The sequence below is a fragment of the Mustela lutreola genome, chromosome 9, assembly GCF_030435805.1.
Source record: "Mustela lutreola isolate mMusLut2 chromosome 9, mMusLut2.pri, whole genome shotgun sequence".
Lineage (NCBI taxonomy): Eukaryota > Metazoa > Chordata > Mammalia > Carnivora > Mustelidae > Mustela > Mustela lutreola.
In genome coordinates, this window is record NC_081298.1 from 138,051,120 (window position 1) to 138,074,740 (window position 23,621).

Below are 23,621 nucleotides of genomic sequence, written 5' to 3' on the forward strand. Positions count from 1 at the left end.
CCTGGTGGGGACAGTAACAGAGTTTAAACTACTTAATTGTTTACCATAACGATGCAAAGGATAGAAGTTTCCCATCTTGCCGAGAAGGAAACCGAGCTCTAGACCTGACGTCACTTGCTCAGGGTCCCGGGGCAGGGAAGGGACAGAACAGCACCGGAATCCAGGTTTAGTCTGTATCCAGCATTGTGACGATCCTACAACCCTTCCGTATGACTGGACGGTCCAATCTATGTGCAGGGCGGCACATACAGGCTTCAAATTCCATATGCAGGAAAGTGTAATACCCAGGACGTGCAAATATCTTTGCTGACGCCAACATCAGCCTCAAGAGGTACGTGTGAATTGCTTTCTTTCTTTTTCCTAAGCTAGTGTCTGGTTTGGAAATGGGTCTGCTTGCCCCGGAGATCCGCCTGTGCGTGCCAGTCGGTCCCAGAGTGACTGGCCAGCCTCGCCTCTGCCATCTCCAGATGGCACACAGGTAAAGAGGAGGCCTGAAAGGGGCTCATTCCTTCGCAGTTAAAGAAGAGAAAGGGCAGAGGCCCCTGGGGGGCTCAGGGGTTGAGCATCTGCCTTCGGCTCAGGTCATGATCCCCCACACCTGGCTCCTTGCTAAGTGGGGAGCCTGATTCTCCCTCTCCCTGCTACGCCATCTGCTTGTACGCTCTGTCAAATATATAAAAATTCTTAAAAAAAAAAAAAGAAGAAGAAGAAGAAGAGGAGGAGAAAGGGCAGAGATTTTGCTAGTAAAGTCTGAATACTCGGGGATCAAATCACCCCGTCCTCTTTTTATCCCGATCTACAGTAAATACCGGAAGTTGTCTCTGAGGACAGGTGACAGACCACCGCGCCCCCCCCTTCCTGCCTCTGAGGACAGGTGACAGACCACCACCGCGCCCCCCCCTCCTGCCTCTGAGGACAGGTGACAGACCACCGCGCCCCCCCCTTCCTGCCTCTGAGGACAGGTGACAGACCACCACCGCGCCCCCCCCTCCTGCCTCTGAGGACAGGTGACAGACCACCACGCCCCCCTTCCTGCCTCTGAGGACAGGTGACAGACCACCGCGCCCCCCTTCCTGCCTCTGAGGACAGGTGACAGACCACCGCGCCCCCCTTCCTGCCTCTGAGGACAGGTGACAGACCACCACCGCGCCCCCCCCTCCTGCCTCTGAGGACAGGTGACAGACCACCGCGCCCCCCCCTTCCTGCCTCTGAGGACAGGTGACAGACCACCGCGCCCCCCCTTCCTGCCTCTGAGGACAGGTGACAGACCACCGCGCCCCCCCTTCCTGCCTCTGAGGACAGGTGACAGCCCACCGCGCCCCCCCCCCCCCGCTTTCTGCCCCTATCATTCCCCCCTTCATGCAGCAAAGACTGCACAGACTCTCACCCTGCACCTGGCTGTGGGTATGGCCCCAGGGAGGGTGTGTTCCTGGCCTTGAGAAACAGGAAGTCTCCTATCTTAATTGGCTCAGTTATCAACAACTGAATATTGAGGTCCATTTATAACTTTCCCGAAAAGGGCAGAATTTGCCTTGGAGAGTGAGTACCCTGTCACTAGGAATATTTTAACCACTGGGCTTTTAGTCAGGACAGTTCTTCCTCAAAAATACAACAAAGGCTGCCTCCCCCGAAGTTCTCCCCACAGGTCCTTCAAGGCCCAGGAGGTCTCATCCTGCAGTCTCCGGTTGTCCTGAGGCCATCAGAGGACAGCTAAGTGATGGCCCCTGGTACCCTAACAGGCATGGAACACGCTGGGCTCAGAGAGATGAGGGGGGCCTCCACTCACCACCCCAACACTGTTCTCCCCAGATCACACTCTGTGTCTCCACGTCTAGGATGCACACCTGACCAAGTCTAAGTGAGAGCACAAACAGCACGCTGCTCCCAGGGCCGGCCAAGTTGCGTTCACCTGGGAGGTTATGAGGTAAGTGCTGGTATTCAGCCAAAGCATTGAAAAACAGAAACAACAAAAAGACAATTTCTAAGAAATCCCCTGAATGGCCTAATGACTAAGAAGACTTGCAAGAAAATTACACTGGTTTATAAAAAGTGTGTCTTCCTTTTGTGATTCATATTAACAGCAAATAAGTCTTTCTTCAGAGCCTTGCAAACTGACTTATCCATTGGTAGAAGTGATCAGTTACACATAAATGACAAAAAAAAAAGGAAGTATGACGCGGTTGCAGCAAGAGGCAGAGAGAAGAACACCCCCCCCTGAGAATCAAGATACCTCGGTTTCCTCCCTGGCCTGCCACACCGGGGGGCGGGGGGAGCACACTTCCTTCCCTCTGGCTGGCTACCCCAACTAGCTCCCCAGTCCTCAACACGGTGCTAAGACAAGCTGCTTAAATGAAGGGTAGAGTCCTTGGGGAAAGCTTGAGATGCTTCTAGAAACTATGCAGGTCAGATTGATACTTCCTGCAGAAGTGATAGAGCAGAAAACCCAGCCGGCCCGAGCTTCCCCCACCAAAGCCCTGGGTAAAGCAGGCGGAGAACACAGAATTTGCGCTCATCACGGCTCAGTTTCAGGACCGGGGGAAGGGCGAGCCAGCTCCCAGATGATGGTACAGGCAGAGGTGTGGAGAGTGTGTCCCTTGGGGAGGAAACTGTTACCTACCACTCAGGACAAAGAGCAAAGGCCTGGGAAGTTTCCTTCTCCTTCAAGCCCCCACCCCCACAATTAGGGGCAGGAACGCCCCATGCTGGAGCGAATCTGTATGATTCCTGGCACAAGGCAGATGCTCGAGCATCAGCGCAATCTTGAGTGGTTCCAGAAGCGAGGCACTGGAAGATGAGGGACTGGAGGTCTCATAACTTCTTGCCTAGTTATTACATCAGAAAAATCAGCTTTTCACCCAAAATCGACAGACACTCTGAACTTCACAAATTGCCAAGAAACTCTGCTTTCTTGGAAGTTCTGCCAAAATTCAAAACCCTGGCCACAGCACTCATGACCCCGCAGTGTCTGCTACCTCCACCCATCTCCACGCGATGGAAGTCCGTTTAAGACGGCCTCACACTGACCCAGTAGGAAAAAATGGGCAGAATACAGAGCGGGGTCGCAGAGAGAGAAGCCCATTCGGTCTGCGATACATGGGATACTCAACCCCATTCATCAGTTAAGATACACAAAGGAGGCCTCTCAGACAGTCTAAACTCAGAGCACCTTGTAAAAAACTGCAGGGCTGGTGACAGCAGGAGAAACCAAGTCATTTATTACCCCCTAATGGTGGGTAATAAACGGGATGAGCCCTGGGGTACACTCATTTTTGGCAAATACTTCGCCAGCATTCCTACTGCTATAAGATCCGTGTCCAAAACTGTAATTGTGCATTGACTGTAATAGGGAACACTAGAAACCATTTAAATGTCTATAGGACTGGTTAAATAAACCATGTTAACAGATCATCATAAACCTGACGAAAAAACCCAGGGAGAGGTAGTCCCACAAATACTAAATCAACAAAGATATCTATTGAGTGAAAGAGTATACAAATATTGATAAAATGAATCAATTTAAGCATTACTTTTACACACAATCTGAGGTGCACAAATAAATAAATAAATAAATAAATAATTTGGGACTGACTCACATACCAAACAAGGTCCACAGGCTGAGCCCTGGGGACCAGGTCGTGGAAACAAGACCTTTGCTTTCACCATTTTCATATCCATAGCGTTGGTTCTGGCTTTTGTTTTTTCCATGCGTACGTATTATTTGAACAGTAACTTCGAATGGCCTCAGAGAACTGGCTGAGGCATGGAAAACTCTGGCCCACTCAGTGGCCAGTGAAACTGCTGGGACAAGAAGGGGTGACAGGGGGATTCTGCGTTGGTCAGAAAGGTCAGAGGGTGGACCACTCAGCTCCTCCGGCGTTGGGATTTCACAACGCTCGGATCTTATAATCCCATGTGATGAGAGTTCTCGGGTCCCCGCCAAGGAGCACAGGAGGCCTGGACGGGAGTAGAGGACACCGAGATCGACACCGCAGGGCGGCCAGTGCGCCGGGCCAAACCCCTCCAGGTTGAGACCCCAGTCCTCTGGCTCTTAACTACTTAACCCACTCACGAACCGAGCACAGGGCCTGCCTCGGCATCCTCTCTGCACAGCTGCACGGGCCCTCCCTCCACGTGTGCATCGTGGTCACGAGGAATGTCCTCCTTCTGTGACTTACGCTTCCGTGTGACCCCCGCCCACTCCACCCCCGCAGCTCACGGAGGGCCGGTATCCCCTGATGTTCGAGAGCGCTGCCTACAGCTCAGGGGATGAGAATGCACACTCTCCTGGAGGCAGGGGGCTGGCGTTCCGATCCCAGCTCTGCCACCCACTAGCCTGTGACCACGCGTCAATGACTAACCTAAGCCTCAGTTTCATATCTGTAAAAGGGGTGAACACCGTCCGCCTCACAGGACTGGAGGTATGTAAAGTATTTTTCAAAGTACGTGCACCCAATGCAAGCCACGTGCCAATCCCATGCTCACAAACGGCTCCCAGACTCCAAATGAAGGCTCTGGCCTTAACAAATTTAAATTGCACCTTCCCAGAAAGAGAACGGCGGGGAATATCATAGGTTAAAATTAACACAGAAATATTAGAAGGCTATGTTTCTATTACCATAGGGTGATAATACCTTTGTTCAAAAGGGCAAACCCCCAGATTGGGCAGCATTCTGAGATTAGGCAGAACTCCCCAGCAGGAAACTCTTTGGCAGAAGTGGTTGCCAAGGAGAATGTCTCGTTGGGCCATGGTGCCCTGTTATCCCATGACCTTTGCTGCTTGTATGTTGTCTTTTGCAAATCAAAGGGTATGACTAGTGAGACCCGTGAACGCAGAAAGATTTTGCCAGAAAGAGAAAGTACACGTATCCAAGGAGACAGAGGGACCTCTGGGAATAAGGCACATGGAGTAAATGTGCTCACGGTGTCCCAGAAGCCTCTAGAAAACAGGTGTATCTTGATCACAAGGTCCATAGCTCCTCGAGCAAGGTAGAGAACATCGCACTAGGAGCAAACAGATGGTTGACACAGAGCCCTGAATGTCCTAACAGCTGTAGCTTTGTTCTGGAAAGCCCTGGCATTCAGTACCAGCAAAAAATCTAAGTTGTTGAAGGACTCACACAGCTTGGTCGGAGGGTTAAAAGATGTGGCCATGCTCGCCAGCCTGAAAAGCTCCCTGCTGTCTCCAGCCTGAGCCCTGTCCATTCGCAAGGTTGTGTGGCTCGCCCTCCCCACACACCCATGTGCATTGACTGTAATAGGGAACACTAGAAACCATTTAAATGTCTATAGGACTGGTTAAATAAACCATGTTAACAGATCATCATAAACCTGACGAAAAAACCCAGGGAGAGGTAGTCCCACAAATACTAAATCGACAAAGATATCTATTGAGTGAAAGAGTATACAAATATTGATAAAATGAATCAATTTAAGCATTACTTTTACACACAGTCTGAGGTGCACAAATAAATAAATAAATAAATAATTTGGGACTGACTCACACACCCGCCTGCCCTCCCTCCACGGGGGTGTGCAATCTCACATGCACACACACACGCACACACACACGCACACACATGCACATGCACACACACACACATGCACACACGCATATCATGGGCTAAAACAAGTTCCACAAAGCATTATCTGGTTTCTCCTTTTCTATTTCACTTTTTTAAAATGTCTGTAGGCCAACGAAACTGACCAGGAGGTCCCACAGTGCATGCACTGTGACAAATACTGACCTATGCCTCGACTCAGAACTCTGTGCAGAGCTGACCTCTTCCTCCTCGAGACACTCACTCTGCAGCTGATACTCCAGCCTGCCCACAGCCCAGCCCGGCCCAGCCTCTGCTGGCTCACTCTGCCGGCTCACTTCTTACTTCTCAGTTTGCTGAATAAAAGGTGGGGAGAGGGGAGGGCTAGGATGGAGGAAGAGGAAGAGGTGCACAGGGAAGTGGGGAGGACACAGGAAGGAGAGGGCAGGCCAATGCAGGACATCAGGACAGCAAGGGCATCTTCAGCCAGCCGCCCCCCCCCCACTTCCCCAAGCAGGAGCTGCCAGGAGCTAAAGCAGGTATTCGGCCCCTCACTCACAGCTTAGAAAGTTCCCATTTCCGAAATGACCAGCTAATAGGCCCCTGGAGCCTTCCATACACGAAGAATTAATCTGGGCCCTGCCTAACTCTTTTCACAAATTCCATTCCAATTTTGAGTGGGCTTACCCCATAATAACCTGAGGTAGCATTCAATAAAATGTACAGTGTGACATCACCCTTCACAGGGGGCCCGCCCAGTGCTGACAGCACGCCACTGATCTGTCTGGACCTCCTGTCTTCCGCCTCAGGACCTCAACAGCTCCGAATGCCCCCAACCCAGTCACACTAGGAAGCTGTCGTGCAAACAGGTCCCGGCATTAGCCTCCGTGTCCCACAAGGATTGCAGTCTTCTTAGTGTTTCTCTAAAATGCTCCAAAAGCCACTCCAATTGCTGCAATACCACCCCCCACCCATCCCCAACCCTCCCCTCCAAGAAGCTGCTGGCAACCCTCACCCACACCCATCTGAATGCTCCCCACATCAGTTTGTCTTGTGTACCTTAAACCTAGTGAGAGGACCCAGGAGAGGCCAACTCCCAATAGGAGACCTCTGGGGGGGGGGGGGTCCCCCACAGTGATGATCTGCAGCCCAGGGGCCAGCGTTGGCCAGAACTGCCTCAGCCCTACAAACAGTCCTCCTCACTGGTACCCCGTGTTCCTCCCGAAAATAATAACCTCCGCAGTGAGTCCCGGCCCCTCTATTCTGTCTCTTGTATATCTCAGTTCATTTTTACAGTAATCTCCTGAATAGGTATGGTTATCTCTACATCTCACGGATGAAGAAACCAAGGTTCAGAGAATTTAAGTCTTTGGCCCAAGTCATACAGTGTAACTGCAAAGCGCTAGCCCCAGCACCCCACAGGCCCATGGTGGCCTCTTCGAACTATCTTTCCATCTCCTGGCTTCCCCTTCCCTCTAGGTCCAGGGCTCTGAGTTCAGCTCACTGGGAAAGGGCTGGGCCCATAGACCTCCCTCTGGTAGGGCCAGTCTGGCCATCCTCACCCCATCTGGGAAAAACTCTCCCCAGCCATTCCCGAGGTCCCCCAAGGACACAGAGATCCTTAAGGCCCTCCCATGAACCCTCAAGTTCTGTCCCACAGAACTAGACTCAGCAGGTAGGTTTGTGTCTTGCAGTGTGTTCTCTTCTAGAGTGAGGAGATTTTGATAAACGAGATCTGAGGGGGGAGCACACTTGCACAGGAGCCTCCAGAAAGCTCAGGAAGAGCTAAGTTCACGTTCAAGACTCTGGCCAAGCCCAGCTCCACAACACTACACAGCCCTACCTACAAACAGGAAGAAAAGCTCCAAAATGCACATCCAGAAATAAACATGCCAAATAATAATACAAATGTTGACAAATAGGAAGAATTATCAAAACCCAGAACCATAAGTCAAACTCAGATCTCCCAACATGGGGGGAGGGAGGAGTGTGTGTTTATTTCTCAATTACTACCCATTCCTCAACCGCTTCCTTTAATTCATAAGACCTGAATTATAGAACAGATAAAAATCCACAATCATGCCATTCCTCAGATTTAAAAAAAAAAAAAAAAAAAAAAAAAAAAAACACCTTACAAACTCTTATCTTTTCCAAAATACTCCTACTATCCTGGGGATACTACTGAGTGCTAAAAAAACTCTCTGAGTTAATCTGCCGGTTCTTTAGTTCGAGTTTCCTGTTTCGTGTTCAAACACTGGGTTGACATCTACTTTCTCCAGCGACTACCCTCCACGTAAATTAGCCGCCCGTTACCTACACCGCAGCGCTATGGCACTTGAGTTATTTCCAAACCACTACTTTTCATCCTACATTTTCCTGGCCCTCCCCAAAATAAAATTATTCGCAAGGGCACGGGATGGCACTGACCAGGCCTAGCACCCACTCGGCCGCAGGAAAGATGCACGGAGGCCCGGCAGGGGAGAAAACAAGGGTAATCTGAGAACCGGATTCCAACCCTGGTCAACCTGCCGGCGTGTGACCTTGCTCACGTAGGTCAGCCTCCCTGGGCCTCAGTTTCCTCCACTGCAGGGCAAAAATCCTAAGCCTCGGGGCACATTTTCACAAAAGTTCCGGGCGCACCGCAGGAACTGCCCGCTGCACCGCCGGAACCCACCCGTGCCCGCTGGATGGAGCCCGTCCCGCCGTCCCAGGGACCCGCGGCAGCCCCCCGGGCTCCACCAGGCGGGTCAAGGTCAGCCCGGCGTGCGCCCCGAAAGGGAAGGCCCGAGGGATGCTGGCGACATGGCCCGGAGGAGCCGGAGCTGGGGCCTGCTTCTCCGCCTCCGTCGCCGCAGCACTTCCCCCGAGAGGGCCGCGGGGACCGAGCTCCGTCCTCCCGCGTCGGGTCAGCCCCGGCCCCGGCCCCGGCCCAGTCCCCGGCTCCGCTACCGCCCCGGCCCCACCGCGCGCCCCCAGCTCTTGGGGCTCCCCCCGCCCCGCCCGGCCTCGCCGAGGCTGCGGCCCCTGCCTGGTAGCGGCCGGGCTCCCGCCGCGGCTTGGCCTGGGGCTCGGCGAGCGGCGGGCTGCGCGGAAGCGTCCACTCACCGTGCGGCGCCGCGCGCGTGGCCGCCTTTGTATGCAAACACTGCGTCCGCCGCGCGCCCGCTGTCAGCGCCTACTGCCCCCGGCGGCGGGGGCGGGGAGGGGGCGGGGCGGGGGCGGGGGCGGAGGCGGGGCGGGGGCGGAGGCGGGGCGGAGGCGGGGCGAGCGGGGCCGCGCGAGGGCCTCCGCGAGGCGCGAGCCGCTCCGCGGCTTTCAAGGCCCTCCTGGCCGGTGGCAGCGGAGCCTCCACCCTAGGAAGGCTCCATCCAGTCCGCTTGCCCTTTCTTCACCGCCCACCTCAGCTTTCCTGTTGGGCCTGTCACCTTAGGCCACATTTCTGATTATCATACCCAAAGCTGAAGTCATTTATTTAATTCTCCAGGCTGAGCTGACAAGCTGCGGGAAGCCTCTGAATTCAGGGGACTGGCAACTTCCGCCACAGGGCAGCGGGGCAAAGCGGCTCCGAAACCCCCCAGGGCCTGGCGGGCTGCCACCGGGGGCCCTACTCTTCAAGAGCGGTGGGACCCAGGCAAGTCCCTTAACGTTACTGACCCAGGGCCTTGGTGTCTCTATCTAACCATGTGGTGGCAGGCAGCCTTGTTAGCCAAATTGCAATTTACACCTACCTTTTCAACATTGGTTCACCTTCCCCTTTATTCAAGCTCCCAAGCACTCCTACTTCGTCCACTCATTAAGCAAATACTTGTCAGGCTCTGCTCTGAACACTAAGAACGAGAGACGGGACCTGCTCCTTTGGAGCTTCCATTCTCCAGCAAGGAGACAGTCAAGGGACAAATAATGAAGGAAACAATATATGGCTACCTGGTGGAGATCGATGATCACAGGAAGTCACGTCTGAACGGAAATCCTAAATGACAAGAAACACTGGAGTCCTACAAAGATTTGGGGGCAGAGCTTTTTAGACAGCAGAAACAGTAGGTGTAAAGGTCCTGAGGTGGTCCTCTGTGAGCGGGAGACAGGCGGTAGCTGGAAGCGTAGCAGGGACCAGATTTGGGGGGATCTTGTAGCCAACTAAGAAGTTTAGATATTCCGAGAAGGATTTCAAGCCTGAGAATTATATGATCCAATTTACTTTTTTTTAAGATTTTATTTATTTGGCAGAGAGAGACAACCACGAGAGAGGGAACACACACAGGGGAGTGAGAGAGGAAGAAGCAGGCTTCCTGCTAAGCAGTGAGCCCAATGCAGGGCTCGATCCCAGGAGCCTGGGATCATGGCCTGAGCTGAAGGCGATGCTTAATGGACTGAGCCACCGAGGCGTCCCTAACTTTAATTTTTTCAAAACCAGTTCTCTTTTATGTGGAAAATGGGAGGGTCGTAGCGGGCCAGAGTGGAAAAGCACGCAGCACTACAGAAAACCAGAGGAGATGATACGGCTCTGATGGGAGAGGTGAGGCGGTTGTGAGAAGTGGAAAGACCTCGAATATATTTTGGAGGTAAAACCCATGGATTGGTGGATGTGTGGGTGGGTTGGATATGGTGAATCCAGGGCTAAATCCCCATATGGAGCTTGAACAACAGAGAGACATGGGTGCTGGTGACTGAGCCAGAAGGAAGAAGAAGCAGGCTTGGAAGAAAACTCAGGAGTGCAGTTTGGGCCACTTTGAGATGCTTTTCAGCCATCCCAGAGGAGATGCCGGGAAGCATCTTTAGAGAAGCAGGCTTGGCTCTCTATAGAAGACAGGGGTCATTTTCCCCGGGCGCTTTGCCCAGGTGATGTGTCTCCTTCCAGCTGGCCATCGTTGGGTGTGTTCAAGCTGGTCTTGGGGTGACTGCCATGGAGGCAGCCTGTGCCCAGAAAAGCAGGTGACCCCTTCCCATTGGCACTTGGGAGGAGGGGGGCTACCAATCAAATCATCAATAACGAGTGACATTCCTCCACAGGGATGCGTCTCTGAGACCACAGAGAAAAGGTTACCACTGCGGCCAGCAGATGGCAGGGCCCCAGAAGGAAACATTCTTATGCTCCCCACTCTCCTAGGCAGTATTTGGCCTCGGAGTCAAGAAGCAAGGCTACCCTAATGGAAAGGCTTTCTGGAAGGAAAGTCCAACTTCAGGCCACTTAAGTGAAGACTTTGCTTAAAATAGATCTTGAATTATTAAAATTTGTAGACTAGAGGTCTAAACACAGACGAAAATCCAGTCCGAAGCACTCATCTATGAATGATGAATGTGGGGCAGAATGGGGTTGAGGTTCACCCCAGGTCACCCCAAGTGAGGTCTGATGGCTGCCAAGCTTAGCCTGTCACCTCAGGGGAGGAGCTTCTCCTGCTCTCCCCATTCCTGCCACCATATCTACACAGGGCCAGATGCTGAAGGGGGACATTTTTTCAGACAAGTCTCCAGGAGAGAACATGCTCTAGATTACGTTTCGCTTTCTGATCCTGCCCTGTCTGGAGTCCCCCTGGGAGGGCCCTTTCTGTGCAGTCAGCTACTAGGCTGGTGACAAGGCTATGACTCAGCCAGGAGAGCTGAGGTGATCCCCTTGGCCAATCCCTGCACCTGCCATGTCTTCAGCCCAACTCGGAAGATGAGAAGGGACCAGGGACCGCAGAGATAAGTAAACTTGCTCTAGTCTCCAGCAGGAGGAAGGAAGGGCTGAGTGGAGCCGGGCAAAGCAGCACACACATCCTTGATTCTAAAGTCAGTTTCACAATCTAGAAAATGGGAGGCAGATCCACTGTGAGGATGGAAAAGTCCACCACGTAAAAGTCATGGCACAGTGGCTGACTTGAAAGATTTCTGAATTCTAAAACCCCCCTACATTAGGAAGCGGCGACTCCCAGAAGGATGTGTCCTGTACTTAGCCCCACTGTGATCCGGAGAGAGACCACTGGGCTCACTGAGCTCCAGGACACAGCAGGCTACCGAGCCCCCTCCCAGGAGAGCCCAGAGATCCCCCCTGAGCCCCCCTCCCCAAACAATGACAATTCTCCAACTGCCCCAACCATTCTGTGCATACAGTGAGGAGAGTTGTAAAAGCAGCCCTATTTGAGCTGGAAACCTCCCCCTTTTTAGCAGGGATTATAACTGCAATATCCTGGGAACTCTGGACTTTTCCAGATGTATTACCCACACAATGGAAAGGGCTTTGCATGGGGTGGGGGAGGGGGGGACAGGAGGGGTGAATGCCCCTCCTCACGGGACTCCAGGACGCACTATCACTAGGGCTACGGATGGCTGGTCTCCTGAAACCTCCGAGGAGGGGCATCCATGCTCAGCTCTGTAAATGTCCCAGGGAAAGGAAGGACACTAAAAAAAAAAAAAACAGTGAATTTTCCCCCAGAGGGTTGCCCTTGATCTCTGGTAGGGATGATTGATGACTTGGGCTCTCGGGAAGGAAGGGGATCTCCTCGGGATCCAGAGCCAGTCCTTCGTCAGCATGGACCCCTGGTGAAGTAGGTGACTTCAGCTCGGGGATCCCCGAAAATCAGGTGGGAACCTGGTGCCATCTCACCCCCTCAAAGGGTGGGGACAGAGCAGCCAGAGACAGAGTGGGTCCCCTGGGTGCAGGTGAGTGGGCTGACCAAAGCAAGTTTCAGGGGAGGGGAGGAAGGTGTGGGAGACACTGGGCCCCACAGGAGAGGAGGAGGCTGGGCCTGGGAAACAAACTGGGCAACCAAAGCACAGAGGCCCACCCCCAAGCTGGAAGGAGGGTGTCCATTAGGACTGAGGCATCCAAGAGAGCAAAAGAAGTCCCCGGGAGATAAAGGGGAGGGGCTTATGGTGGGCTACAGCTGGAGGACACGCCACCTAACTCCTCCCAACAGTTACGTGGAACAGACAGCCCCGAATATCCTCCCTGAGCACACGCCAAGCAGCCGAGGACAAGGACACAGAGGAGCTGTGTCCACGATGCAGCCACGAGGCAAGGAAACCCCCAGGCTTGGGGCACAGGGGGGTCCTGCTCTGGGACAGTGACTGCTGGGCCCACACCAGCCTCCCTCTAGGACAGGAGCGCTGGGAGCTGCCCCCGGAAGCAGACCAGACTCAGTACATGACCGCAGTGAGTGCACGATCTGGGGTCGGAATCAGGACCAATCGCACCAACACACGTACAGAACTATCCCCCCCCCCCCACAGTACCCACGCCAGGACTGCCATGACCTGAAGGCCCCCGCCCCAAGGAGGAGGGGTCTGACGACCTTGGTGCCCTGCGCAGGCCCTCATCTAGGCTAATCTAGGACAGGTGTGGAGGAACGGAGCTGTGGGCGTGGGAACCTTCCATGCAGAGCAGTCTGGTGTGTGCAGGGGTGAAGGAAGGTGCTGGCTGGCCTCCGATGGGGTGAGGGAGACCACAGCAAGTCCATGACTGCCCCGGCAGAACTCCCAGCCTCTGTCCCCTGGGATTAGGAGATGCTGGGACACCCTTTCTCCTCCGGAGAAGGTTCTTAAGGACCCAGGCAAGGTAAAAAAGAGATTTTTGCTGGGACCCGAACTTGGGTTCTTCTTCCCAGTGCACTCTGGGCCTGCAGGACCCAGGCCTCCGTTGTTAAAACAAAAGCCACCGGCCCAAGGTGAAGGAATCCCTTGCCCCCAGAGTAAGAAAACCATGAGGAAAACTCTTGCAATTTCAGGAGTGGAATTCACATAATATCTTTTTTTTTTTTTTTTTTTTTAAGATTTTTTTTTTTAATTGCCAGAGAGAGAGCACAGGGGAGAGAGAAAACGGGAGTACGAGCAGGGGGAGGAGCAGGCTCCCCGCTGAGCAAAGAACCTCATGTGGCACTTGATCCCAGGACCCTGGGATCATGACCAGAGCCAAAGACAGACTTCCAACTGACTGAGCCACCAGGTGTCCCTAGGAGTGGACTTCAAAGCTGATAAATCTGGCATTTTCTGGTCAGACCCAAAGAGGTGATCTATCACACAGACTTCTCCATCTCATAAAGCAAGATGAGGTAATCCACCCAGTAAGAACCCCTGTCCAAGGCACCTGGGTGGCTTAGTCATAAACAGCTGCCTTCAGCTCAGGTCATGATCCTAGGGTCCTGGGATGGAGCCCTGCCTCCGGCTCCCTGCTCAACAGGAAGCCTGCTTCTCCCTCTCCCACTCTCCCTGCTTGTGTTCCCTCTCTTGCTGTCTCTCTCTCTCTCTGTGTCAGATAAATAAAATAAAATAAAATAAAATAAAGAATTCCTATCCTTCTCCCTAGGGGAAGCTGACCTGGCCTGAAACAATCCTTTCTTCTCTTTTGCTAATTTCTTGCCCCACACTCCTTTCCATAAAAACTTTGTATTTTATACCACTCCTCTGAGCTCCCCTCTCGCCTTGCAGATGGGATGCTGCCTGATTCACATGACTTCATAAAGCCAAGTAGATTTTCATTATTTCATGTTTCATAAACAAAATTGCATTATGTTTCTTTTTTTTTTTTTTTTAACTCTGCAAAACAGCCCACACACCTTGGAGGATGTGTCCTACATTGTGAGCCCCAGATCGGTGTGTCTCAGTTTACTTTATAGGCTTGACCCTTCCCAGCTTGTCCCCAAGCTTTCGGTAAACAGTTGTCTCTGCCAGTCCCAGACTGATCATCACCCCATCTGGAATGGCCTGAGCATTTGCCAATCAGAATGGACACCGGGCACAGTGGAGCGGGACCAGCTGGATTATGGAGGTCAGGAGGGGAAGGGGGAGAACGCGTGAGGTGACAGGAGTGAGGCCACTTAGGGAACTTGGGACAATGACTAGTAATTCGTGTTTCTAAATTTCTAATATTTTAACCATTGCTGAGGCCATATTAGTGGACTCTAGCTGGATCTACCCCAAAAGAAAACATACTCAGAGTTAACTGAGAAATGCATGGTGAGGTTCCTGACCCCCGCCCCCCATTTATATGTTGAAGCCCCAATTTCCAAGGTGACGGCATTTGGAGATGGGGAGGTGGTTAGGCTTAGTTGAGGTCATGAAGATAGGGCTCTTCCAGCAACCTGGACGTCAGAGCTAAGCATAGGGATTCTACCTCTGACCTCAGTGGGGAAAGCTGACTCCAATAAAATCTGGTTCCTGCAAAGACACCAGGAGCCTACTACAGGGCTGTGGGCTCTGGGCCAGCCTCAAGGTTCTTGCTCAGCTACTAGGCTTTTTGGCCGATGGAACTTTGCTACCAGTTAAGATAAAAATCAATGTTTCCTTCGTAATGCAATCCTTTGTCAGCTCTAAAAAAAAAAAAAAAAAAAATTCAGGAAGCAGAGAAGGACTGGATCTGCCAACAAATTACAACACCTGTTAACGTGCAGAATTTAAATGCTGCGGGCTGCTTGCCTACAGCCATCCACGCTGGCACCTGCTTGCTGTCTTCAGCCTAAATACAACCTCTTTAATTGTTATTGACCTAGAACCTGGGCTCTTGCTTTCGGCTCAGGTCCCGATCTCAGGATCCTGGGATGGAGCCATGAGTTGGCTCTGCTCAGCTGCTTGAGGATTCGAGGATTCTCTCCCTCCTTTTCGCTCTGCCCCTCCCCCGCTCATGCTCACTCTCGCTCGCTCTTTCTCTCTCTCTTAAACAACTACAACAAAACTCTCAATGCCCAGACTATAGTCCACATCCATCGATCAAGCCCAGTTTCTCAGGGTAAGGCCCAGCACCAGTGTGTTGCAAAACTCCCCGTCAGATTCCCGGGTCCAGTCACTTCCAAGAACCAGTGTTCCCAGAGTCCACTTCCCTTTAGCCTGTATCCTGGCCACTGTGGTCTCTCTCAAAGCCCATCTTCCCCTCTCCCAGCCCCCCATGCCAAGGGCCACCATATCACATATTTCTTCTAAGTGTCCATACAATGGAACCCATACAAGCCAGCTCAAGCAAAGAGTGTGTGTGTGTGTGTGTGTGTGTGTGTGTGTGTGTGTGTAGCATGATGTATTCAAAGGAGTCAGGGATTCCGGACATGGGCCTTGATCTCTGGTGGTTTTCTCTGGTACTCAGTCCCTTCCCCCGGGGATAACTCCACCCCCTCTCAACCCCAGCCTGTTTCCTCGGCTCCCCCAGCTCCAGATTCTCGTCCTTCATTGGTCTGGCCACCCCACAGCCTGTCATGCGCCTCTCCCCTCCACACACCATTCCCTGCAGATCCTCTGTCTCCAACATTCCAAGAGAAAAGTACCATCAACCCAGGTCACCCTCTCACCCAGTTACACACAGTCTTACGTCGCTGACATCCTAGGGATGGCCACCTTCAGGTCACGTGTCCCTCCCTGGTTCAGAGCTCCCTGTTCTGCTCACAGCCCCTTTTCCTTCACCCAGTGCGCCCCAGACACAATGTTAAATGCTGGAGAAGATAGGCGCCATGAGCCAGGTACCATGGCTTCCTCCTAGGCCTTCTTGAATCTGCCAGAAATCACAGACCTGAAGTGAGCAAGTGATTTTTCAGAAGAGGAGTGCGGTGCTGTGGAAAAGCGAAGAAGCAGGGTCCACACAGAGGCCTAGGAGCGACCCAGAGAAAGGGTTCTCAGCCGGGCTTTTGATTTTCTTGCTAGTTATGGGATCTAAGGGAAGGCACACTTGACCTCTGTGACCCTCAGTTTCCTTTTCTACTAGATTGGGGTACAAATGCCTGTCTTATGGGTTTGTTTAGAGGATACACGACCTAAAGCACTTGCTGCAATGTCTGGTACAATATACACAGTCCACTCTGTGAGCCTGATACCGATCATGATAACTCTTATCATTCGTATGTACTACGAACCCTTGGGAGCCCACTAACAAATACAGTATCGGGTGCGGGCCTTCAGGAGGGAGAAGACTTTTGACAGATGAACCGTGTTGCAGGCCGGGGCATCGCCGGCGGAAGGAACAGCACACGGAAGCCACAGTAAAGGGGCATGAGGGTCGGTGAGCTCGCAGGTCATGTGTCGCAACTGTGGGAGCAACTCCCCAATTTGCGTGCGAGAATAGACTTGTGTTTTCTCCTCTTTTCTCCACTGTCCAGTGTGTGCTGGGCCCACGGGGAGGTCTCAGAGGACATGCTGAGTCACGGATGAAGGGATCGGCCGGATTCAATTAGCACAGGAAGGAATCACCCGCTTAGGAGAATGAAAGTCAATTTCCTGGATGAAAACACATGTCCCCTGGACCCGGGAGAGCTAAATTGAATTTCCATTTCACCCAAGGCAGAACGTGAATATCTCACGTAAGGAAAATGACAGGCGCCTGCAAGGAACACGGGGGATGGTGGAGCGCCGAGACCCGTCCCGCGGCCTCCGTGGGAGCGCGCCCTCAGCATCTTCCGTACCCCTCCCCCAGGCCTCAGCCTCCCCAAGTCTTTCGAGAGGCGCCGCCCAGCTGTGGCCCGTTTGCTCTTTTCTGGTGCAAGGATCAATCCAAATCGAGAAAAAACACAATCCTTCCAGTCCTCCCTGGTGCACTAAGGGAGAGAGATGACCTTCCCTCTCTTTTCTTAGAGCATTTACGACACCACACTTATTAGAAATCCCTTCTCTGCCCTTTGGAGATGTAAGTAAATCTTCTTAAAGACTAAATAAGCCTCAACTAGAAGCACCTGTACAACCCATGTACAGCTCCCCATGTTTGGGGACCTGGAAACCATCTCTTTGAAAGGTAAACCCCTCACGGCTCACTCCCAGTATTCCTCAGAAGGTGGGCACCATCTAACTTCGGCAGGTGCCATGCTCACTCCAGGGTGTGGAACTAGATCCTATCCTAAGGGATGCTAGAAGTTTCATTTTCTCTTTGGCTAGAGAACTGCAACACAGACGGCCACTCCACTCACAGGTAAGCCAGGACGAAGTTTGCCGACAAATGGTGTTGTCCAGTCCCTCCTGCTTGAGGACAAGGAGTCGTTGAACTTGAAAACACTATGCAGTGTGGTGTGTCAGCCTGACTCTAGAAAGGGATGAAACTTCTTTCTGTCACTGAAGTCTCTTAGCCAGTACCCTGTATGCACCTCACGTCCTGGTCTGATGCTTATTCGGTAAACATTTTCTTTCTCTTCTCCTTTGGTGGAGAGGTTTTCTGGGGGAGAAGGAGATTTTGTTTTTCATGATGCATCCCCAACACTGGCCCAGCTGTCCTCAGGACATAGGCTTTTCCTGACCTTCTGTTCAGTGAGCCAAGCCAAAAGCTGACAGTATGGTGGTTGGGGGCGGGGCGGGGGGGAGTGCTCATGTTAATTCAAGAGAGAAGCACTAGGAACCTGATTCTGGCTACAGGGCAAGTTGCTATTACTCCCTTCCATCCCTCATCCTGTGAATTCTCTCTCAAAGTCAGGTTATTTGGGACTCCAAAGGACCCATGGATAGAAAGCCCCAATCTATGAACTTAATGTGGAAAAATTAAATCTTCATTTCACTGACTGCCAACTCAGATTTAGGAGTATATCCTTCTGTTATGAATGCTGGAAACAAAATACAATAGTAGTAATGGGACCTGTGACCAACACCAACACCAGCCAAAAAAAAAAAAAAGCACAAGTATTTCCTTGCCCCCCTTATTACGACATCAAAATTACGGCTGCTATTAGATCTGCTGCACAGGGACAGGAGAAAGGAGGAAGTCAGGCTTCTAAGGGCCAGGAACAGGCAGCTAGCCTCCCCGGGGCCTTCGTCAAATAACAGAAACTTCTACCCAAACCTCACATGGTCAGGCTGTCAAGAACAAGAACCAGGGGAAAACAAGAGCAGCACAGAGAGGAAAAATAACATGCAGAGGAACCCTCTCAGAGGTTCAGCGCCAGGGAAAGTTCTACAGATGAGAGTCAAGCAGACATTGCTCTGCTAAACCCACCCCCACCAAAAAAAACACAAGTGTATCAGCAGGAACTTGACAGGTCTGGTGCAAGGAAGGTAAACAGAGCAATAGCTCATGCCTCCACATGGCAGGCCTACCAGGAGGAAAAGCAGGTCCCCTTCTGGAGAGAAAAACAAGTTGTCTATGTTTCTACAGTTCTATCCAGATGTCCACTTTTCAAGGAAAAAAAATTGACGCAAATGAGAAGGCAAGAAGAAAAAGCACCACACTCCCAGGAGACAGACGGCAATCGTTGAGACCCAGAGTCAGGTAGACACGGATGTCGGAACTACCTGATAGGGACTTTTTTTTTAACTAATTAATAGGTTGAAGTCTTTAATGCATAAGGTACACATTATGCAGGATCAGATGTGTAATTTCACAGGAGAGATGGGAACTGTAAGACTCCAATGAAGATGCTAGAAATGAAAAGTACCCTACTGAAGATGAAGAACACCTCCCGTGAGCTTATCAGTTGACTCCACATAGTGAGGAAAGAATCAGTGAAGCTGAAGTAAGTTAATTAGGGATTATCTAAACCAAAATGCAAAGAGAAAAAAAGAATGAGACAGGGAGAAAAAAAAAAGAACAAGACATCTAAGAGCTTATCAAACAGTCTAAAATTTATGTAATGGATTCCCAGAAAGAGAAAAGAGGGAGAAAGCAGGGCAGAAGAAATAAAAAAATAATAATAATAATGGCCTAGAATTTTCCAAATTGCTGACATACAGCAAACTGCAGATCCAAGAGTCTCAAAACACCAAGCAAACGAGCAGGATGAATACCAGCACTCACACACACATATAAACATGCACGTGCACACAGGCTTGTCACACTTGAACTACTGAGAATTAAGGCAAAGAGAAAATCTCAAAGACGGCCAGAGAAAAGACACATCACACAGAGGAACAAGAAAAGCGTGACAGCAGACTTCTCATCAGAAACCATGCAAGAGAGACAGAGTAACGTGTAGACTTTGCCAAGTCACATAATCTCTGTTGTAGCAAAATTCTGCCCTCATAGCACAAAAACAATTATGGACAACATGTAAACAAAGGGGCATGAGTTTGTCCAATAAAACATCATTTTTACAGCAGGGGGTGAACAAGATATGGCCCACGTGACACAGCGTATCAGCCCTGGTCTAACGCAAGCATCGTAGCGATGTTCTGTGCGCTAATGTGAAAGTGAAAGCACAGAGGACGGGAGGGAACACTTAGGGAGGTGCTGTTGCAAGGTCCTTGCCCTACACATGCAGTGCTATTATTTTAAGGGAAAGTCCAGTTGGAGATGTGAATTGCAAGCATTTCAGAAATTTAAAAAATTTTTTTAAATACCAATAACAAGTCAATAAGGAGATAAAACAGAGTCACAAAAAATGTTCAATGAACATAAGTGAAGGCAGAAGAGGAGGAAAAAAAAAAAAAACAAAGGACAGACGGCACAAAGAGAAAACAGCTGATCAGATGGTGGATTTAAATGCAGCCATATCAAAATCACATCAGGGGAGCCTGGGTGGCTCAGTGGGTTAAAGCCTCTACCTTCAGCTCAGGTCATGATCTCAGGGTCCTGGAATCGAGCCCCGCATCAGGCTCTCTGCTCATCAGGGAGCCTACTTCCTCCTCTCTCCCTGCCTGCCTCTCTACTTGTGATCTCTATCTATCAAATAAATAAAATCTTTTTTTAAAAATCACATGAAATACACCAGTGAAAAGATAAGATTGTCAGACTGAATATAACAGCACGACCTAGCTATATACTGTCTACAAGAAATCTACCGGGCAAGGAACCTGGACTGTACGCATTGGTTAGTACTCAGAGAACAGTACCGTGCAAAGAACACCATTCTAGGTAAGTTTCAAAAGTCAAACATGATGCAGGAGTGAAGACACAATGCAGGTGGTGACAAATGAGTCTAACTGTATTGTAAACGAATCACAGAATCACACTGAAGAGGACGGAGAAGAAAACAACTGACCTAACTCTGAGCAAGTGTTTTGACTGGGTAGCATGAGGCTAACGTCACCACAGACCAAACACAAACCCTGTCCTCCAGCTGATACATGAATTTCTCACAGGGGCATGGATTAATAATATTGAAACTGCTTTATTGGGATACCAGAAATGAAAATATAAGTAAATAAATTGCAGATAATAGGAATGAGGTTTCTTGCTGTTGGAGAAAGATTTTACCTGAAAGTGGTGGTGGTGGTGGTGGGGGATGTTAGAATGTATCTTGTGGTCTGAACTGGAGTCAGATATGAGCTCATGATTGAGACAGATGGATGGGTGAGTAGATAGATGTAGATAGATAGATGATAGATGATAGATAGATAGATATGTGTGTTTTATGCATAGGTTACTATACGTACATATATGTTTATTTCTTTTCACTGAAGGAGTAGAAGCAGTTTCACTCCAGCAGCAGTGAACACAGACACACACGCACACCCAGGTCTTGGGTTTTATTATTTTTTTAAGATTTTATTTATTTCTTTGGCAGACAGAGATCACAAGTAGGCAAAGAGGCAGACAGAGAGAGAGGAGGAAGCAGGTTCCCTGCTGAGCAGAGAGCCCGATGCGGGGCTCGATCCCAGGACCCTGAGATCATGACCTGAGCTGAAGGCAGAGGTTTTAACCCACTGAGCCACCCAGGTGCCCCTGGGTCTTGGATTTTAAATGTTATTTTCCAATAAAGGAAACTAGGGTTCACTGGAGAACTGACTCCAGGGGCCTAAGCAAGGAAAGTACCAGATGAACTCAGAGGTACTGAGTGGTAGCAGAAAGTAAAGAAGTGCAGAAGAGTTAGAAGGAGGAGGAGGAGGTGGGGGGAAGAGAAGAAGAAAAAGGAGAAAAAAGAAGGAGGAAGAGGGGGAGGAGAGGAGGAGGGGGAGGGGAAAAGGGAGGAGGAAGAAAGGAAGGAAGGAAGGAAGGAAGGAAGGAAGGAAGGAAGGAAGGAAGAAAGGAAGGAAGGAAGGAAAATGGAGAAGCATGTTCAAAGAGTACAGGAGCTGAACTGAGATATCCCCCAAGGGCCAAAGTTGGAACTTGTCCAACAAAATAGCATTTTCAGATGACGACCCAAATAACTCAAAACAATTCATAAATCTATATGGCTATAAAGGATAACCTAATAAAGCAGTGAATAATGAAGATGCAACTCTTCCTTGAAGAAGTCCAATGAAGAAGTCGAGAAAGAATGAGGGAGGCGGAAGAATCAGCGTTACAATACCAGCAGGAATTATCATGGCAGGATCTACTGATGGAAGCTGAGGTCAGTGCACAAGGGCAAAAGCAGAAACAGACTATTTCCAAGGTTTCAAAACATTTAGTACTAACAAAGGGAAGTCAGAGTGGAAAGTCCTGGCAGACATGGCCTTAACCAGACCATTAAGGCTAACATCTTGGGGATGCACAGTGACACCTCCCACCCCCATAGGAAGCACCGGGGAGGCACACCAGCTCAGTTGCCTCTTTCTCAATACCGTAACAACTGCAGTGTGATCATGAAAAAACATTAGACAAACCCAAATCAAAGGACAGCTCTTCAACAGTGTTGAGATCGTGAAAGAAAGGGGACTGAGAAACAGTCACAGACTGGAGGGGACGAAGGAGACCTCAACTCAATGCCATTGAGAATCCTGGAACCGGAAAAGGACTTGGTAGAAAAACTGGTGGAATCTGTATAAATTTTCCAGCGAAGTTTTGAGACACTGGATCACTCGTTCAACATCGTCACCCACTCTTAGTATCAAGTGATTAATAAAGACCCAAAGGCCCAAGGAGTCTGGGAGAAAGAGCACAGTGAGCTCTAGATAGAAAAAGAGGATACAGTCTTTATTTAAGAAGTTGGGAGAGGAGCCTGTGTGGCTCAGGGGGTTAAAGCCTCTGCCTTTTAGCTCAGGTCATGATCCCAGGGTCCTGGGATCAAGCCCGGCATGGAGCTCTCTGCTCAGGGTGCAGCATGCTTCCTCCCCTCCCTCTCTGCCTGCCTCCCCGCCTACTTGTGATCTCTGTCAGATAAATAAATAAAATCTTAAAAAAAAAAAGGGGGCGGGGCGCCTGGGTGGCTCAGTGAGTTAAGCCGCTGCCTTCGGCTCAGGTCATGATCCCAGGGTCCTGGGATCGAGCCCCGCATCGGGCTCTCTGCTCAGCAGGGAGCCTGCTTCCTCCCCTCTCTCTGCCTGCCTCTCTGCCTGCTTGTCATCTCTCTCTGTCAAATAAATAAATAAAAAATCTTAAAAAAAAAAAAAAAAAGATTTACATTTAAAAAAAGGAAGTTGGGAGGGTGGTTCTGATCCGGACCTTGAAGGATTGTCAATGACAACCAACAGAAATGAGTACAGTAGAGATCTGGGGTCGGGTCTGGGGGTAGAGGTGGTGGAGCAGCAAGTTTGTAAAAAATTTGGCAGTGGTAAAGTCCAAAATGTGTTCGGTATTCACTGTGCAGGTTGCCAAAGGGAAAATACCCTTATGGGTTTGTTGAGTGGTTAGTAGGAAAGGCAGGCTGAGACTAACACATCATGGCCTCAAATGGCAACCTAAGAAGTTAGTGCTTTATCCTAAGGTCCCAGAGAGCCAACAAAAACTTTTATAAGTAAGGGTTGAAACATTATGAAATCTCCATTTTACGAAATTGAACTTGGCCATGATGGGCAGACTACATGGGGTGAGAAGCAGAAGACAATTAAGGTAGACAATTTGTATGATAGTCTACATATCCAGTTGGAGGGTTAAGCTGTAATTGGGAGCTGACTGTCATGGAGAATTGATAAAGGGGCAACACATTTCCAAATTCACCCATTTCTAAGTCCATGTAAATGGAGAGCTCTGGCAATAATACCACCAGTCACCACGCAGGTTCAAGGTGAGGTGTAGCAGCAGCATCTCTGCAGGGCTGACTCCATGCTATGAAATGTGAGTCCCTATAACTCCCCCTCAGTTAAGTCCCCTTTGGTTGTGGGAAAACTGATTGCTTATTTGTTTCCCCAACTAACCATTAAAGAAGGGCCAGAGAGCCAGGAAGAAAAAAGTGCTTTGGGAACCACCATCACAGGTCTCCCTGCCAGGGGCCCTGGTGTGAGCCTCTGTCTATAGAGACTGGCTGCTTGGAGCGGTCTGACTCCCACCCCATCCCAATTCAGAAACAAAACAAGGGAAAAAAAGATGGTCTTAAAATCCCAATGAAATTGAACTTCCTTTAAATGTTTGCTAATTAC

The 23,621-nt window shown here is 50.4% G+C and overlaps 1 protein-coding gene across 3 annotated transcripts in view; it reads right to left on the reverse strand.

Moving 5' to 3' along the window:
• LPIN1 (lipin 1) overlaps positions 1–23,621 on the reverse strand; it is a 126,120-nt gene that overhangs the window by 59,410 nt on the left and 43,089 nt on the right. Inside the window, exon 1 of one of the 3 annotated variants that reach the window (XM_059132616.1) lies at positions 8,643–8,726. The exons of the other annotated variants lie outside the window; for them this stretch is intronic. The gene's annotated coding sequence lies outside the window, so the exon portion shown is untranslated. Of the gene's footprint in view, positions 1–8,642; positions 8,727–23,621 lie in introns of those variants that run through there. 3 annotated transcript variants of the gene reach the window in all.